Consider the following 5645-nt stretch of genomic DNA (forward strand, 5'->3'; position numbering starts at 1 on the left):
ACACCAGCCATCCTTCCCCCCTGGCCCCATAAACCCCCAGTGCCCCATAACCTCAACCCCTCGTTATGCCCAGCCTGGGGGCTCCAGACCGCTCAGCACCCCTGAACCCCCCACCTACCCTCAGATGCTCCTGTCCCTTTCTCACACCTCTAAACCTACTCTCCACACCCTCTGCCCCCCACATCCCAAATAACTACAGACCCACTGGAGACCCTCCGACCCCCACATCCCTTCTCCCCCTCCCTCAAACCACCAAGCGCACCTCAGACCACACACACACACACACACACACACACACACACACACACACACACACACACACACAGAGGCCCACTCCAGACCTTCACACCCCTCCACCTCCCACACCTCCCACCGCCACCCCGTCACCGACCTGCAGTGTGCGCTGCCTCAGAGCCCGCAGCCTCTCCTGCCGCCGCCGCCGCGCTTCCTCTTCCAGCCTCCCCAAGACCAGGCCAGGCGCGTCCTCCTCCGCCTCCACACCACCGCCGGGCGCCGCCATCTTTCCCTTTCTCCTTACGCTCCGTACAACCCGCAGCGCGCATGCGCCCGTCAAGCTCCGAGCGCATCCAACCCGTCGAGCGCCGAGCGCCGAGCCTCAGCGTTGGGGCGCAACGGGGGAAGGGGACACACACATATAAAAGCATTAAAAATAAATGGGATTTAGCAAATAAAAGGCAAAATAATCCAAAATCATCCTCTTGTGACCTTGCTACGCTTATTCCCCCGCTCTCCTAGGGCGCGCAAGGCTCAATTGGGTTGATTGGAGGGCATGATTATTGGAAGGGGATATTTTACCTTTCCCGCTCCCGCCTTTTACCTTTCCCGCTTCCCCCTTTTACCTTTCCCGCTTCCCCCTTTTTTGCTTTCCCGCTCCCCTTTTTACCTTCTCCCCCCCCCATAGGGGGGGGGAGAAGGTAAAAAAGGGAGCGCGAAAGGGTCCCTTCCCAGCATCAGGTACCTGGGGGGGCCTTGTCACCTTGTCACCGCCCCCCCGTACCTGGGGGAGGGCCCGTCGGGGGGGGGGGGGGCGGAGCTGCCTGTACCGAGCCGTGCCGGCCCGGCATGGCTTCCCGGGAGCGGGTCTACGAGCTTTGGATGCTCTACTTCGCCAAGGTGAGGTCGGCACCGGAGGACCCCACGCACACCCCAGTTCTCCCCCCCACCTCGGAAGGGGGGGTGCGGGGCAGCACCGCTTTTAACCCCCATCACCCCGCTGCCTGCATCCCTGTACAGGGGGACGCCCCCCGGCACCCTCGCCTGTTCTGTCCTGTCTCCCCCATCGTATTTACCTCTGCTGGGGCAGGTCCCACAGGCAGGGGTCCTGGAGAACGGGGGTTTCTGACCGACAGCGTGGGGAACCCTCCGTATCCACCTCCAAAGCCCCTTATACTTTGTTTTCTCCTTAAGTATCCATGCGTCCAGGTTTGGGAAAGGGTCGTGGGGGGGATCCTGGAGGAAAGGATCGCACACCCCCCTGCGTCTCCGCCAGTTCCTATGCCACGGGCTGGGGTGTCCATCTCAGGGAGATTGGGGTGAAGGGCATTATTTCTTTCCCAAAACCCTGCCGTGTTCCCAGCACATGGCAGGGGGAGTTCCAAGAGGGATGGGGGCCCTGGTCCCGATAGCGGAATAGACTCCACAACTTCGTTAAAGTTGTAAAGTAGGTATGCTTTATTCAGCTGTAGAGGCACGGGGGATTGATCCTCCAAAAGGCATGCGTGCGTCAGTGTTGTTTCCCTCTACATTTATCCTCTAAAGTTACAAGGTTGCACAATACGCCTATACATATTCATATTCTATCCCTGCTTCGTATTATAATGACCTAGAAAGTCCTCTGTGCCTGCGCAGTGCCCCCTCTGGTCATGGGCAGGGGTCTCAAGATGAAGTAAATGAGTCTTCCTCTTGTGGGTAGGGGTCTTCAAGATGAAGTAAATGAGTCTTCCTCTTCTTGAACTTGTCACCTTTTAGTCTTCACACATATGGTCTTAGGGTTTGGTCGGTGCCCCAGCCATAAACCATCTGCTTATTCCCGTATCCGGTGTCTGCTTTTCCTTATCAATAGCTACTTATCATTATAATCAGGTGTCTGCTTATCAATAGGACCAGGTGTCTGCTTTTGTTTATCAATAGGACTTGGTGTCTTTGTTCTGCTTAGTAAGCACTTACAACAGACAATACCTTGTCTAGGCAAGTAAATTCCTCTAATTCCTCTAACGCAAGCAAATTCCTCTAACCCCCCTGTACAACCCCCCTGTACATTGGTAAACCCTCTGCATCACTACCTCATTCCTCATTTGGTGTTAACTGATGTCACTGCTGACTTCACAGCTCATAGAAGTTAGGTCCACCAGCGTCTTTGGCCCTTCAATTGGCTCAGAAATCCATGAGAAGGCAGTCCTACTGGCTACTTTAGTTTTATCCCTCCTATGGCTATGCACTTATTTATTCCTGTGCATCAAATTTTCCATCTTGCAGTTGTGAGTGCCAAATGGTGGGCTTGCAGTAGCTGTGGTGCCCACAAATTGAGACACAGTTTGCAGAACAAGGCTGCGTGTACTTTAACAGAAGAGTGGGGTATTGCAAGAGAGAAAACCAAACCAGACCACAAGCCCATTAAGGCATGTTTGGCTTTTGCTCCCTTCAGCAATTTCAGTGTCACCTTTCCTTTCTTTTATACCATTTCTGTATTCATTTGGAGTGAGGGTGGTTCAGTATTGGTCCCATATTATCTGACTACTATATGGCCTCTAAGGTGATGCGTAATAGCAGAGGTAAAACTGAAAACATAAAAACATTCACATTACTTCCATTGCTTAAGTGAACGCAAAAGGATACCTGCTGCCAGACACTGAGCCACATGCTAGGCCTACAACTTGCCTTCCCTTCTCTTCAAAACATCCAGGGAATTTATTTCAGGCATCTAAACCAGAGCCCTAGAGCAGCATTTGTGGTGTTGTTAACGCAAGTGAACACAAGGAGGCACAGAGCTCTGTCTGGCTTTTGTTGAACCTGCTCTCACAACTGTGCTCCCAGAGACTGTTGCACAGTTGCTGCAATCTGGCACACAGTGACGGACGCTTTTGGCTGCTACATACTCCTCCAGTGTTGCTGGCACACCCGGATTACACATCTTCCTAGGGGCGGGGGATCTTTGGAAGTATTTGTGTGTGTTCAGCTGAAAGGGAAACGGTGTGAAACCTGCCAGTCACTCACAACAGGGAACAGCAGACCTGTGACCACCAATACTGTATAAGACTGAAATTGCAGCTCCTGCTGATGTTGGCTGGCTCTGGGGAATGCGTGGCCACAAGGTCTCCAGTGGAAGGTCTGACTTACTTGGAAATCCTGTTGGAGAGAGCACGTCCTTTGTGTGCCCCGTACCTATTAGTGAGAGACTGAACAGAGCTGAAAACTGTGCTTCTCTGTTCCTACTGATTTGGAAGGTAGGAACTTGCTACAGATAGCACTGGGGAAGAGTTTACTGATTTAGTGCCTGCCATAACTGTAGAAAACAAGGTGGTGCAGGTAGGGGTTACTCAGAGGGCAAGCTCCCTCTATGGAGGTGCACCACAGTTGCTAAACGGAATCACTGTTTTTACCATTGTGCACAGGAGTCGAACCCTCCTTAATGTCCCCCCTACCAGCCATCTCCTCCAGTTTTTTGTATTTGCCTGTATTTTATTGCTGTGCCAAAGTACCAGTAGATCTCATTGGTATAGGTGCGTTTCTGAAGCTCAGCTGCCGGAAATTCTTATTTTCTCTCTTCTACAGTGATTAACTGTAATGGTATTTGGTTTTTAAAAAAAAAAAAAGAGTAGGCTGATGAGGCCGGTATTGCACACAAAAAACAGTCACACCATGAAAACATATTCATTTACTTACAGAAAAACATAATCTGGAGTAGCATTCATGAATAAACAAACTTAAATCACAGCTGGACAGAAATCTGTGATGTTTCTCTGTGTTCTCACTTGAACAGGTAATATAACCCAGAATTAAAACATCTCTGTTTGATCAGGCTCAGAGTACAACACCTTTTTTATACCCAGAGTTTCAAACTGCCAAGCTTATTGCTTCTGTTGTTGGGTGATACTTTGTCATTTGCCTCTGGAGTCTGAACAATCAAATATCATCTTGTTTGCACTCTCTGCTATTTTAAATATTCTCATAAAATTGTGAGAATGCCTTTATCTTATTTGGGATATTTCAATTTGGGGGAAATTAATCTTGTTAGAGCAAATGGCAGCTAGTTGGAGACCTCTCTTGAGCTGGCTGCCCTAAAACTCACTCTTTAGAAGAATTACTCCCTCTGAAGCACTTCTCTCTTCAGCTGCCACCATGGCAGCAAGTTAGCAAATCCCTTTTCTTTTCCATTGTCCCCAAAAAAACTGAATATGATTTTCACTAAAGTTCTGCTCCTGCAGTAAATTCTTCGTGCTTTTCTGCAGAGATCTGCATTATTAGGTGTTCGCAGCTATAGTTGCAGAAGCTGACTGATGCAGAAGCTACTTGCTGAGAACCTTCCCTGCAGGTTACCAGCCATGCTTCAGGACATCTAAATATGATGCGTTGCCATTTCTGAACTGCTGCAGTTTGCAATCCAGTTTATTAAAAGACCCTGAGATCAGCAATGGTACACCATATACACAGCATAAAGATGCTGTTATACAAGAGATACTCTGTGAGCCACGATCTCTTGTTCAGAAGAAAGACATGAGGGCAGCACACTCTCTCCTTACATTCAGGCATCTCAGTTTATCCTGCCTTCATGCTGCTGGCTTTGTCACTCAACAGTACTGCTAACATGCCCTGTAAATGCAACCGTCAATTACAGGATGAAGCATTCATAGTTTTACTTCCTTGCTTTGTTTTTTAGGACACCATAACCAATACCAATAACTTTTACCTTCTGTTTGTCATGCTAAAACATTCCCAAGAACTGATTTGTTTATTTGTGGCATGCCTGGTCTGCTGAGATTTTGTGTGCTTTAAAGGGTTATGCAGACCTCGAAGGGAAAATCTGCTCAGATATTTAATGGCCTCCCTCTAGTGGCTGTTACCGGGGAATAAAAGTAGGGCTGTGAGGAAGTGAACCCCGAGGTTAAGCATGTGCATTAACCGTTGTATGAAGATGAAAGGAAGTCAGCTTGAGAAGAAGGCTTATGCCATGTCCAAATATGACACAGAATTACTGACTTATTGCAGAATTACTGACTTACTGCCAAAGTTCACTTACTGCTTTTTCATTCCTGAAAATATCTATCTTGCTACTTCCTTTCCTGCCTTCCATCTCTCCCTCTGTGTCCTTACACATGACGATTTAAGGACAACAATGAGCCAAAATCTGCATGTAGAGAGTTTTTTTGTTTTTCCCCAGTTCTGTTAGTTGGCCAAGTAAGACAAATGTGCAAGCCTCCATGTTTCAGACAGAAAAAAAGAACTCCTGTGTCTGAAAGCCCATCTGATTTCTCTAACCACACTCACTGATCTAGCAGAAGGTGCTGTTTTCTCTTAAAAACCTCATTCCCACAGATATTTAAAGATACTTGTTCTGGGAAGTGCAGCATCTTTATTCCATTTCCAGTACCTTTCTGACAGTTCTCTGCAATAAATATCAGGGTATC

The sequence above is a fragment of the Neopsephotus bourkii genome, unplaced genomic scaffold (assembly GCF_033783945.1).
Source record: "Neopsephotus bourkii isolate Nb327-2 ecotype Australia unplaced genomic scaffold, CSIRO-AGI_Nbou_v1 NB_272, whole genome shotgun sequence".
In the NCBI taxonomy this organism is placed as follows: Eukaryota; Metazoa; Chordata; class Aves; order Psittaciformes; family Psittacidae; genus Neopsephotus; species Neopsephotus bourkii.